This window comes from Rhinopithecus bieti, unplaced genomic scaffold (assembly GCF_001698545.2).
Source record: "Rhinopithecus bieti isolate Rb0 unplaced genomic scaffold, ASM169854v2 scaffold_7604, whole genome shotgun sequence".
Taxonomy (NCBI): Eukaryota; Metazoa; Chordata; class Mammalia; order Primates; family Cercopithecidae; genus Rhinopithecus; species Rhinopithecus bieti.
In genome coordinates, this window is record NW_016805440.1 from 280582 (window position 1) to 293274 (window position 12693).

At 38.4% G+C, this 12693-nt stretch overlaps 1 pseudogene across 1 annotated transcript; it reads right to left on the minus strand.

Moving 5' to 3' along the window:
* Nucleotides 1-12207: 12207 nt before the first annotated feature.
* Nucleotides 12208-12687, minus strand: LOC108529961 (eukaryotic translation initiation factor 3 subunit F pseudogene; annotated as a pseudogene). The gene has a single exon (XR_001885732.1). The product of XR_001885732.1 is annotated as a eukaryotic translation initiation factor 3 subunit F pseudogene (transcript).
* Nucleotides 12688-12693: the final 6 nt, after the last annotated feature.

The window sequence follows — 12693 nt, forward strand, 5'->3', positions numbered from 1 at the left end:
TATGTTTATGTGTGTGTGTGTGTGCGCGCGTGCATGCTTATGTGTGTGTGTGTGCATGTAGATACATACTCATGTGCATTCTTCTTCCTTGCTCTCTCTGCTTACTGACTCTGTCTCTGACCTCTAATACCATGACATTCATTCAGTCAGTGTCTATTTACTGAGCTCCACTCTGTGGGGAACTGTGCTAGCGACCAGGGACTCAGTCATGGACAATACAAAAGGATCTTGCTCTCAATTCTTAAAGATCCATTAGACAAGATAATTTGTCTTTGTTTTATTTTACTTTTTACTCTTTTATTATGAACACTTTCAAGCATGCAATAAATGGAGGAAATAGTAAGGCAAACCCCAATGTGCAAGTATCTACTACCCAGCTTCAAAAATTATCAACGATCTTGTTTTATATTGGCCTTTATCTACTTGCCCATCCCTCACTACATGCACATACACACTTGATGATTGTGAAGAGACTCCCAGCCTTCATGCCATTGTGGCAGGACAGTTTTGATTTCCTCAGATGGAGTCTGAAGAGAGGACTCCCATCTTGCCAGTGCTCCTCATTGGTGCCTTGGCAATGCTGCCTCCTCTTTTTCAAGTGTTAGATTTAAGACATGGCAAAGGACTGCTGAGAGAACCTCAGTCACACCAGTCCCCTAGAAGAGCTCACTTATTCGTAGTGCTTTTGTTTCCAGAGAGCTCTACACTGCAAAAAATGATGGGAGCAGAAAGGCAATGGATCTGGGTTTGCGTGTGGAGTAGAACAGGGTTAATGAGTACCCTGGCCTGTCATGCATCTGCCCAAGGAGACATCTTTGTATGGCCAGTTGTCTGTGGCTCTCAAACTCCTCCTGACACCCTTTAAGGCCCCTTGAGCCCAAATTTAACTGAAAGTCTTGAGTGCATCTTGATCTGAATTCTGGGCCATTGCCGGTTGTGAACTTTTTTGTTTCTCTGTCATTGAAGGCTTGATGTTTGACCTGTGGGACAGATTAACAGGGAGGGATCTTGAGAAATGAGAAATAGAGTAATAGTACTAGTAATAATGATAATAATAATAATAATAAAACAAAAAGCTATTGAGCTTACTATGTGCAGTTGTATCAAATGAGTGTGCAGGTACCTATTTGATACGGTTCTATGAGGTAGGTAGTATTATTATCTCCATTTTATAGATGTGGAAACCATAGATAACTTGATCAAGGTCACGGGCAGTGTGAGGCGAGCTGGAATGCAAACCCAGGCAGCCTAGTTGCAGAGCCCACCCTCTTAACCACTATGCTCTATATTATATATTACATATTATATATTATAGTTTTTCTGGTGTCTCATGAATAACCACTAGCCTCTGGGGGAAAAGACTCTGACAAGTGTAAGGTAAGGACAAAGATGAATGAGAGAAGGTGATATTAAAAAAAAATGAAAAATCTGGAAGGGTACGGTGACTCACACCTGTAATCTGAGCACTTTGGGAGGCCAAGGCTGGAGGATCACTTGAGCTTAGGAGTTCGAGACCAGCCTAGGCAACATAGTGAGCCCTCATTTCTATTTTTAAATATAAAAAAATAGTGGGATCTACTTGTAACAAATGTACCATACTAATGTAAAATGTTAATAATGGGGACAACTGTATGTAGGGGAGTAGAGAACATGTGGGAACTTCATTCTTTCTGTGCAATTTTCTTGCAAACCTTAAACTGCAAAATAAAAAGTTTTAAAAAATAAAGGCTTCCCAAGATGATACTGAGTGATAAGCTGCGACACTTTGACATAGCATGGCTGAAAACAGAGGCTAGAAAAACTGTTATGTTTAGTTATCGAGGAGGTTCCTTGAAAACTTGACTACTTATCACTTATAATATGTTGTGAAGATCAAATGAGATTCATAAATGGAAAAACACTTAAGTTATGGAAAAGCATTCATGTTTCTGCTGATTTATATTGACTTTCCTCTTGGGCCTGTATCTCTTCTCTTCTGGTTTCTGTTTCCTGCAAGTATTTCCTGCCAAGTTGGTCTCTATGTTGCTAGAAACTGGTTCCTTGTGTTCTGTGTTCTGTATTATTTTCTTTTTCTTTTCCTGTGGAGACAGGGTCTTCCTCTGTTGCCCAGGCTGGAGTGCAGTGGCATGAACACAGCTCACTGCAGCCTTGATCTCCTGTGCTCAGGCAATTATCCCACTTCAGCCTCCTGAGTAGCTGGGACCACAGGTACACACCACCATGTCCTGCTAATTAAATTTTTTTTTTTTTTTTTTTTTTTTTTTGTAGAGACAGGGTCTTACTATGTTTCCCAGGTTAGTCTTGAACTCCTGGGCTCAAGCAATCCTCCTGCCTCGGCCTCCCAAAGTTCTGGGATTACAGGTCTGAGTCACCGCACCTGGTCCCGCATTTTTGTTACCATCCTTATCCTGGGAGGTTCAGGATACACCAGAACTTTGCCCAAAGTATCTCTGCCCCGGAGTGACTCTAAGAAAATATCTGTCCATTCTCATCATAGCCAATATGTGCATCTATTATTATCAGGGTTGGGGGGCACAGCGAGTGTACATCTGGGTTAGTGTGTGACTAGTGTAGATTTCCAATCAGGCCCCCTCCACACACATGTTTTGTCAGTGCGATTAGGTGAGTATGACTAGGTAGTCATGTGCTTCATAATTATTGACTTATACATTTCCATGTTTCTTATAAAGAACATGGCTTATTGGGTAATAACTTCTGCTTCTGGTTTTTCCTTGAGGCTAATAGAATTAAGAACAGAGATATCTGAATTAGAGTGCTGTGAATAATAACCTGGAATTTTCCAAAGAAGCTATATGCTAATTTTGTTTATTGCCATGACCCAAGAGGAGGCCATGAATGACCCCAAGCAGTTACATCATGGTTTTTACTATTAAGTAGTTCACCTTTTATGAGTAGATTATAAAACCACAGGGCAGAGCTTTGACATCTTCATTCAGTTTTATAGCTCTGTGTAGTCAGTGCTTAATAAATAATAGGGGCAATACTGCTAAATTGATAAAAATAGATCTTACTGCACATAGAGCATTTGGGAACCATGAGGATTAAGCCACGGTTTATTCTGTGTATTGTAATTCAATCATACTTTAGACGGTTTAGCTGTGGGAAATTGCTAGAACTACAAAATCAAGTCACCCCTTTTGCTTCTACCCGTTTTGAGGAATATATAAAATAATCTAAGAATAAAAACAAGGGAAAAGTAAGCTCACATGTTTGCCAAACAAACAAACAAACAAGCAAACAAAAAAACCCAAGGGTGTAATTTAAAAAAACTATGATGTTTTCGAGTATACAAATTTTGAGAATTGTTTCCAGGTGCCACAAGTGAGATTAAAAGCTATTTCTAGACATTAACTCACATTGCAAGATGTCTGGGTGTGCACTCATCAGTGTGTGAATATGCAGTTGCTTCTTCACGAAAATCTGAAATGTTCTGGAGTATATCTTGTCAGTGCTCTGTTTCTCACCAAGGGGCCAACACTCCTCTAAAAATCTAAATAAATGTTCTAGAAACGCAGATCATCCACACATGGCTTCTCCCCAAATTATAGTCGAGATCACTTGGCCTCTGTCCTCTTCTATCTTCTTTGCTTTCAATCTGTGAACTTTACTTTGCTACCTGCTCAAAACAGAACTCCATCTAGGTGCTCTGAGATATCTAGTCATGGTTGCAGTTCCTGGCTTTACCTCCACCTGCCTCCCCTTTCTTTCTTGTCATTGCTGCAGTTACAGATGTTACATTTTCTTAGACCCTTCATGTATCTTTGTTCAGCATGTGTATTTTAATGGAAAATCCATTTTTTATCAGTCGCTGTTACACTCTCTGGCCATTTCAAATGTATAGGTTACATTTGCACATTTGCATGTGACTGATGTCATATAAATAAAAATAAGCAGAAAAATAAAATTACATACACATACACACACACACACAATTAGGCAATGCCAGGAAGTCTCCAGAAGATAGGTGTGCAGTTGCTTCTCTTGCCCTATGATTCCTCAGCTGTGTCTGGCTCAGTAATGAGAATACTTATTTATAAACTAATCAAGGCATAAGATCCTACTTTTGCTTTAGAAAGCATTATTTTTCCAAAATAAATATAAATGGGACCTGAATGAGTGATTTTGAATGTTTGGCTATTTCAAAGAATAGAGGAAAGAAAAGAGGGACATCTGTCTTTATTCTAAGTGAGGATACTCTAAATGAAGAAAGCATTTTTACTGGAGAAATTTTGGCTTGAAAAGATGGGGAAATCTTATGTCTCAGCTCTTTATTCCTCCCAATTCTTTTCTAGCCTTTGCAAATGCTTGCACAAATTTTATTTGTTAATGAACTTGGATTTAAGGCCATAAGCATCCTTTAATAACATGGAAATAAACTATCACATTCCATGCTAATATTATCTCCTCAATTTTTTCTTTCCTTTAATGAAACTTTCCAAGCTATCTATTTCATACACTAATATTTGCAGATAACTGCTTTATGTTGCAATGTATTGAGTCATTTTGTTCCATGCCTCTCATTCTATTATCTTGATTTTTGTCCCAGCATTCTCTTTCTGCAGAGATCCAGTTTATTGATCACAATTTCTGCCAAGGTCATTTACTCCTAAAAGTTCAAACGGGCACCACCACCAGACTGAAGACTTTTATCTTGGCTCCTGAACTAACACACCATATATTTTTTTCCCATTACATCTACAGCAAGCATGTGCTGCCTTTTTAAAAAATATTTTTGTTTTGCTCTTTATCTTATTGCTGGAGAAATTCCAACAAGTTTCTTAAGCCTTCTGATCAATTTCTCAGGATTATTTCCTTTTCCTCTTCTTTCCACATGATGCATACACTCATCTCAATTCTTATATTCATATCCAGTCATTTATTTTCATTTTATGACTACATGTCCAGTAATGGCAGGTAGACAAATTTTATTGAGCTTTTTTTTTTTTTTCAAATTTCACGTGAGCCCCTGAAGATTCAAGTTTATTTTTCACTCTTCAAAACATAAAATTTCCCTGTTTATATTGAGAGCAAACAGGTTTTGAACAGTGGTTTAAATTTTTTTTCCAAACCAGAAATAGTTGAAATCCACTTCAAAATGAAAACAAGGTGGTTTTACATTGTCCCAACTCTTTGTGCTTTTGTCCTTAACAATATTTTAGGCTACAAATGGTATCAAACACGTCTTTGAACACTCCCACTCCAATCTCAAATCAACTATGTTTAGTATCACTTCATTACATTTTACAGTCAATACCACCATTACAGACTTGATTAAATGAACTCCACTGGGTTCTATAACATTAATTATAGCTGCACAGCTCCTGCAGCCATCAGAGAACATTCATTATGTATGACTCCATCCACAGAAGGAGAAATTGCTGACTATTTGGGTGATGTCTTTTCAGAGGAGCTCTGTAGTGACTGTTGATCTCCACAAATGTAACCTATTTGAGGAAGACTCTAAAAATGTAAAACTTTGTAGGGTCATTTTATCCCTTAAAGATGAGATAGCAAAAGCAGCATATTCTAATGCTAGTGGGCTCAATTTAGGTTTTGCATCCTACTTCAACTTGGCCCAATTCTATGACAAACAGGGTTCCCCCCCACAATTAACCATTATTCAATAAATCTTTATTAAACAGCAGTTACATTGCCTACTTTGCAACATAAAAGATGCAAAGATAAAGTCTCCATCTCAAAAAGTTTATATGGGCAACAACATCAACTATGTGTAAAAATGATAAGGTTTATATGTATTTGGTGAAGCAAAAAGTATAGGCTCAGGAATAAAACAGTTCTTAAACTCGAATGTTATCTTTTGCCTTCTGTTACTTCCCACATAGGAATAGTTCATGTTTACATCCAGTTCTGGGTGGGTTCATGGAACAAGTGGCCTGGATGTCCAAGACTACCTGGATTTCACAACAGTGATCCCCACATGATTAGCTAATTCCTCCTCCCTGATTTGAGTTTTTCTGCTTGTAGAAACAGTCTCGAATGGAAGAGACACTAGAAGCAAATAAATTAGTTAAAAAGAACCAATACATTATGAATAGAAGAAATACAGCTATCCCTCAGTATCCATGGGAGATTGGTTCCAGGACCCATGTGGATACCAAAATCTGTGATGCTCAAATTCCTTACATAAAATGGTATAGTGGTTGCATATAACCTGAACATCTTCCTGTATACTTTAAATCATCTATAGATTATATATAATACCTAATATGATGTAAATGCTGTATAAATAGCTGTTGCACTGTATTATTTAGGGAATAATGACATGGAAAAGAGTCTGTACATGTTTAGTATAGATGAAACTATGGTGGGCCCACCTCCATTTCACTCTGTGATTTATTAAATCTGCAGATGTGGTACCTGCAGATATGGAGGGCTGACTGTATGTGGTTAGAAAACAGTTAATTTAAAACATATTTGTGTTCAGACAGTTATTTATACCTGAATTCTGTAGGTGTGTTTCTTGATTTACTCAACAGTGCATCCTCACTGGAGGTTTATCATCTCCCTTCAACGAAGGACACCTGGAACCAGAGAGTTGCTCCTCCTTTTGGCTCTTCACATCTTTGATGTCATCCTCTTCACTCCTGAACAAGATGCCCTCTTCTTGGATCAAAGGTGGCCTCTCTTCACTGTGAGAGCTTAGACTCCAAATTTCCTTAATGGATTCCTAACTGCAAAAATGCCATTAGTACTACGAACATTATTTATCTTTTACTATAGTAATTATTATTTCTCTTTAAATCTTCTTTCTAGATTCAATGCCAAAATTCTGACTCCATGTGGGAGATCATTTTGTTTTCATGAGAAGAAAGCAACACATTTTCCTCTTTTTTCTATAGGAGAAGCCATAATTATATGAGTCATGATTTTGAAAGACTTATGGTTTCCAAACACAAGCAGGCACTATCTCTCTATTTTTTACATGAAAAATCTTCTGACATGCCAAGAAAGTGACTGCTCTGGGCTGCAGCTCTTGTCTTCAGGCCAGCAGAAAAACATTAACCCTTTCCTGCTTGTCATACAAGGATCACACTAACTCGTAGAACTGACTTGTAGTGCTGACAGCAACTTGAGTCACAACATTCAGGGATTTCAAAGAAGAATTTATAGGTAAGATGGAAAGAGCTGTTTCTTCTTTTCAATATGCTGGCCAAAGGGCAAAGGCAATGTCCTCTACTCATCTCAGGCTCAGCTGAACAAATCACAAAGAAGAGTTTCAGACATTTTCTACTTTTGCCCCTCATTTAGGCATATGACTTTTATATGACTTTTTCTGCAAATATATTTCTTTTCTTTTTATAAGTTTCTCTGCATCCTCACCAGCATTTGGTTTTGTCACTTTCTTTCTTTCCTTCTTTCTTTCTTTCTTTCTTTCTTTCTTTCTTTCNAAAAAGAGAGAGAATTTTGCCAGGCAGACACAAACGTTAGGCCACAGCATACAGTGCTGGGAAGATACTAAGTACTAAAATTGTTGTATTTCATTCCACTATAATTTTATTTTCTATCTAATATATAAGTTTTCCACTTCAAGCAATATTGTATTGAATAATTTTTTTCCCTAAGGAAATATAGAAATTGTGTTGTTTTTCTTACTATTGTCTTTCTTAGGATAGTGGTAAGTATAACAGTGATGTTTCTCATAACACATACACTCACACACACTTACTACATAAACACACACATAAACACATGTGCACACACACACACACACATCCCCAAAACACATTACTCTTCCACTCCTGGCATACATACATGAACATGCAAACAACTACTATTGAAGCTGTGAACCTTGACATTTTTCTGTTCCACTTTTTTTTCTTTAAAAGACAGGGTCTCACTATGTTGCCCAGGCTGGAGTGCAGTGACTATTCATAGGCACGATCAGAGAGCAAGACAGCCCCAGCCTCCTGAGCTCAAGTGATCCTTCTACCTCAGCTTTCTGAGTAGCTGGGACTATAGACATGTGCCACAGAGCCTGGCTCTGTTCCACTTCAAAACTGTCAGAGATTTTCTGGTGGAGGCATAGGGATACATCAATTTAAGTAGGAGATGGATCTTTTGGAATAGCCCAAGTCCCTGTTTGGGGGCTATGCATTCACACAAATACTGAAGAAGCTGGCTTGATGTAGTTAAGTGTGGAAAGGGAGAAACACTTTCCAATTAGTAAATTCATAGAGAGTCTTGGCCTGGGGTTGTGGTTGTCCACTCCCCCACGTACTAAGGAAGGGTGGAGCTGAAATTGAGCATCTTTAGTTTTCATCAACAATTTTTTTATCAAAGGAATGTGTTTATTAAATCATACAATGTCCTAGAATGGTCAGAGTAACAACCTGTTTCTCTGGTGTGTCATGATCTCTCCACTTTCTTCACCTTCCAAATCCTATCTTTCCTTTAACGTCAAGCTGAAGCCTTGAGTTTGAGGGAATAAGTGAAGGTTGCTTTTCCTGTGAGAATCATGAGACACGTTGATGTAGGAGTCATGTGGAAGTAATTTCTCGGAGATATACATCCTGTAATTGTGATAACCAATGCAGTTATGACTGCAGTAACATATTAGCCCCCACTTCTCAGTGGTTTATCCTGTAAAGCTTTCTTATTTGCTCCATCTGCACATCCAATTTGAGTGGGCAGGTGGCAGGTGGGGAGTGTGGGGTAGAGTGGACGTGATGGAGCGCTGCCCACTCAGTCACTCAGGGATCAGCCTGACAGCAGCTCCACCATCTTGCTCCATCAGTGCAAAAGAGAAACTGGAGAGAGGCTGAGTAATTGCACAGGAGATGTCATTGCCTCAGCCTACAAGTGACACAAGTCATTTCTCTCATTTTCTTGGCCAGAACCAGTCAGATGTCCCGTTCTGACTGCAAAAGGGCTGGGAGGTATAATTTTCTGAATGCCCAGTGAGTGAGAAGATAAATCTGTATATCAATGAGGATGGGCAATCCAAAGCTCATCAGTATTTAAGCCACTAGGATAGCTGCTCATAGGTGGAAGGGACAATGTGAGTATCATGGCTTTAAATTCTTAGAGGAGTCACTGAGAGTTCTGGGTAATAGTTAAAAGTATATTTGGTTGTATCTGGCCTTTGGATAATGAGGTAAACTAGAGTTAAAACCCAATTTCACATCCTGTAGAAGCCCAAAGCCTCAAGTAGATGATCAAAAATAGACTGTGCATGCCAAAGAGACTTACTAGAGCATGCAGCAAGAGAAAATCAGTATCACCTGATCCCTAATCATGGCTCACAGGAAGAGTTCTGAGCCTAAAAACCAGGACACTGAGGTATCATGTTTTTGGTTAGTAGCTTCTCTTTTACCTTAACATTTGGCTTTAGTTGGCAAACAATAACTGTGAGCAATAATAAATCAATTAGAGTCAGCTGCCCAGCAGTTTAGGTTATAACATTTAAACGTAGGCAAATGCTAATTTATTCATTTATGCCTGTCTAAGCGCTAAAGACATGGAAATATACCCTTTCTTGTAAATAGAAAATAGCAACCAAAGTGCCCTTGGCAAAGAAGCAGATCCTGTTCCCGTCTACCCCTCACTGAGATATCTTTAAAATAGGACTTGAATTGGCTTTTAATATTTACATAAAAAGTTTTTTTTTAAAAGTTGAAAAAATTATTAAAACTGAGCCAGGGATGAAGGAAGTCTGATCAGGGTAGATTGTGTTAGTAGAAAGCATATGAATAATATTTTTAAAGTGCCATTGCTGGCTTGAATGAATAATTTTTTAATGTAATTGAGTCAAGAATTCTAGTGGCGTGAAATCTTCAGGGGCAGCGTCCCCTCTAAGCAGGATTCCCTGATTCTTCTCCTTTGACACATTTCCTGCCCCCCTCCCTACCTCTTCTTTTTTGTTTTTAGAGAATAATGGTGAGTACCTCACGCCCTACCCTGTAGAAAACCCTTTAGTGTGATGGTTTGTGGTTTCCTCCTAGAAGATATTACCTGGCCAAACTCCTCAGTGGGCTAAGAGATGATGATAACATATTCATTGATTTTTTTTCTTTTAAGTTACCCAGAGTCTGAGAAAGTAGGGTCCTCAAGAGAGGATGTCAAGGAGCTCCGTACACCATTTACTGCTGCAACGACTGTAAACTCAATTTTTTTCTTTCTTTACTTTTCAGCATGTGAATTTGGAAGCAATCTATTCTAGCTGAAAATCTGAGAAGTTGATTCCATGCCAAAAATTAGCTGTAACCTCAGTTGACTGCATTGTATGTTTTCACCAGTGTGTTTCCTTTCCATGTGGCTGGCAGAAGGAACAAATTTAACTGAGGTTTTATATTTGTGAATAATTTATTTCAACATTCTTGTAGACCTAAAAATGTAACCTCAACAACTGCTTGGGCAGTAGACATCTGGCTGGCAGGATAGACCATGGGTCTAATCAGGCTGGAAACACTGAATAATCAAGAGAGAAGATTAAGATTCTGATCTGATGGGCAGGGAATGACTCCAACAGCAAGGGAAGTTTGAAGTGGGGACTAATTTTGTTGGTGGCCAGTTCATTAGTGAATTATTTCTAGTTTGAATAACTTTTTCTTCCCTTGTACTTGGGGTCAAGAATGAATACTCTGAAAATGAGAGTTCCAGTAGGTCATGATATGTCTGCTCATATTCCATTCCAAAGCAAGTCATTTGGTCATTTCCAAAGTACACTACACCCAAGGAAGTGGTGGGGCAGGGGGTGATTAATTTTGAGCAGTAATCTAAAAAAGCATTGAAGACAGACATGAGGCATGCAGAAGGTGCCTCTCCATCCTCTCTGCAGAGCAGATGGCAAGTAGAAGCAAGTCCTGCAGTGGATAGTGGGGGTGCAGAATGATAATGGGGAAAGCCTTGTTAGGGGCCCTGAGTGGCCTGGGTGTTTTGTTGAGCTGAGTCTCCATTATTACATTTTGGGGTCATTTATAGCAGTTGGGAGACCCATAATTTTTAGTTCATTTACTATATATGAATATAGCAAGGATATTTAATGTAAATAAATATCATTTATTGAGCCTCTAGTATATGCCAAGCATTATGCTAAGTGGTTTTCATGCTTATCTCAACCTTTTTCTTTTTAGGGCCAGGCAGGAAATATTTTAGGTTTTGCGGGTCATAAAGTCTCTATTGCAACTGCTCACTTCTGCTGTTGTGTGAAAGTCGCCACAGATAATGCAAAAATGAACGAGTGTAGCTGTGTTTCACTATCATTTTATTTATGGATTCAGATTTGAATCTGATATAATTTTACACATCATGAAATACTGTTTTCTTCTGATTTTTTCCAACCAATAAAAAATGTAAAAACCATTCTCATCTTGTGGGCTGTATAAAAATAAGTGGTGGGTCAGATTTGGCTTCTGGTTCCTGGTTTGCTGACCCCTGCTTTATCTCATTATATTTGCACAATAAACTTCATTAGGCAGTTACATTATCGCATATTATAGATAAGTATTTCAGAGGTTTAGTATTTCTGCTCATGTCTGGCAATCAGATAGTATCCCACCAAGAAATTAGTGTTTTTTGTTGTGTTTAACATATTATGTGTTCACAATATGTAATAGAACAATACTTCCCAATGTTTTTTGTGTATTTAAAATTTTACCTATTAATATACCACGGAAAAAAATATATATTCATCTTATTTTCTGTGATTTTGAAAGTGAATTGTTGATTCTTAAATTATTTGATTATGACATATAATAAATAATTTATTTCAGACTTCACCCTAAAATTTTGTTTGGTTTAGGCTAGTGTTAAAATATACTGATTTCTTTTTTTAAAAATTATTATTTTTTAATTATACTTTATGTTCTAGGGTACATGTGCACAATGTGCAGGTTTGTTACATATGTATATATGTGCCATGTTGGTGTACTGCACCCATTAACTCGTCAATTACATTAGGTATATCTCCTAATGCTATCCCTTCCCCCATCCCCACCCCACAACAGACTGTGGTTTGTGATGTTCTCATTCCTGTGTCCAGGTGTTCTCATTGTTCAATTCCCACCTGTGAGTGAGAACATGTGCTGTTTGGTTTTCTTTTCTTGTGATAGTTTGCTGAGAATGATGGTTTCCAGCTGCATCCATGTCCCTACAAAGGGCATGAACTCATCCTTTTTTATGGCTGCATAGTATTCCATGGTGTATATGTGCCACATTTTCTTTTTCTTTTCTTTTTTTTTAATTCACAAAAGGTAGGCTATGTTTATTAGAGTCACACACAGTTGACTGTCTCAGTGTGACTCAAGACCACAAAAAACCCATTTCTCCTTCACTTCTGAGTCCTGGGTTTAAGACCTATACCAGCAGGCGTACTGCTTGGGGTCCATTCACAGGTTTACAAGTTTTTCATTGAGGGCAATCTGTGACTGTGTGAGGTTGGCCAGGTAGGTCACCATCAGCAGGTCATTGATGTTGCTGTTGAGCATGGTCTTGAAGTCATCGGGAACTATTTTGGGTACTTGGTTAACCAGGCTCATCAGGAAGCGGCCCACAGTATTGTCAACTGACACCTTTCCAGACAGTACATCCTCTGCATATTGCAACACTGTGCTCAGGGCATCCTGGATGCAAGCTGATGCCCCTCCTACTTGCTGCAAGTCACTTGAGAGTCCAATCACTCTGTTGGGGCTAAAGCAGGTCTTCATGATCAGG